A 1,775-nucleotide genomic window follows, 5' to 3' on the forward strand; every position below is an offset into this window, starting at 1 on the left:
TCGGATGAAGAGGAAGAGGACTGCATTGAGAAATGTGTGGAGCGCTACAGGGCGGAGCCAACTATTGACACAGAGGACTGTCCACAGCAGTGGTGGTCCAACCATGAAGGGGCACACAGCATGATGGCCTGCCTTGCACGCAAGTACTTGGCAACACCTGCCACCTCCGTGCCATGCGAGAGGTTGTTTTCACTGTCTGGGCATATTGTTTCAAAGAAGAGAGCCTCCCTGTCTTCTGAAAATGTCAACAGGCTTGTCTGTTTGAGCAACTGGCTCAGTGCAAAGAAATAATTACACACACACACACACACACACACACACACACACACACACACACACACACACACACACACACACACACACACACACACACACACACACACACACACACACACACACACACACACACACACACACACACACACACACACACACTTGAATACTTTATTTGGTTCCACAAATTATATTACATAAACAGGGAATCAAATGTATCAGGGCCAAGCAGCACTGAACACTTAAGGGTACACATAGCACCTCCTTCTCCACGCGGCTAAGCTGCCAATAATAGCTGAGACAGAGCAATATTTGGCAATTTGTTTGTCTTTTGTCTTTGACATTGCAGCAATTCTCAGTCGGGGCTTGTTTAGTGTGGTAACGAGGCACATGTTTACCAAAAGCGTCCAGTGCATCTTATATCCCCACTTCACACACACATACACTTAAACACACATACAAACACACATACACACCCACTAACACACACCCACTAACACACACCCACTAACACACACACACACACACACACACATACACTTAAACACACATACAAACACACATACACACCCACTAACACACACACACATACACACACATACACATAAACACACACACACACACACACATACACACACACACACACACACACACACACACACACACACACACACACACACACACACACACACACACACACACACACACACACACACACACACACACACACACACACACACACACACACACACACACACACACACACACATAGTATAACTGATATTAATTGTATCTGTTAAAAGAGCAGAAGAAAGCTGAGCTGGTGTTTATTTGATCTGTTAAAAGAGCAGAAGAAAGCTGAGCTGGTGTTTATTTGATCTGTTAAAAGAGCAGAAGAAAGCTGAGCTGGTGTTTATTTGATCTGTTAAAAGAGCAGAAGAAAGCTGAGCTGGTGTTTATTTGATCTGTTAAAAGAGCAGAAGGAAGCTGAGCTGGTGTTTATTTGATCTGTTAAAAGAGCAGAAGGAAGCTGAGCTGGTGTTTATTTGATCTGTTAAAAGAGCAGAAGGAAGCTGAGCTGGTGTTTATTTGATCTGTTAAAAGAGCAGAAGGAAGCTGAGCTGGTGTTTATTTGATCTGTTAAAAGAGCAGAAGAAAGCTGAGCTGGTGTTTATTTGATCTGTTAAAAGAACAGAAGAGAATGAGGCTGTGTTGTTCAGCCTGACTCTGCTGAATACAACAGAACAGCTGTTTATAGGCTATAGCCTAACTGCACTATATCATTTGAGTCCTGTATTACACTGTTTAATGCACACTTTATTCATTGTTTTATATTAAGTTATTTTGTGCATCACTCTGTTTTGACGTGTAAAGTTCAACATTACTGTGTTAGTAATCATTACTATGTAATGTTAGTTAGTAAATTGGTATGCCCATCTGTTATTTTTTTGTTGGGCTTTTTATTTATTCTTTTAGTTTATGATCTTGCATTTGTTTTACAA

This window comes from Notolepis coatsorum, assembly GCF_963971535.1.
Source record: "Notolepis coatsorum genome assembly, contig: SCAFFOLD_196, whole genome shotgun sequence".
Taxonomy (NCBI): domain Eukaryota; kingdom Metazoa; phylum Chordata; class Actinopteri; order Aulopiformes; family Paralepididae; genus Notolepis; species Notolepis coatsorum.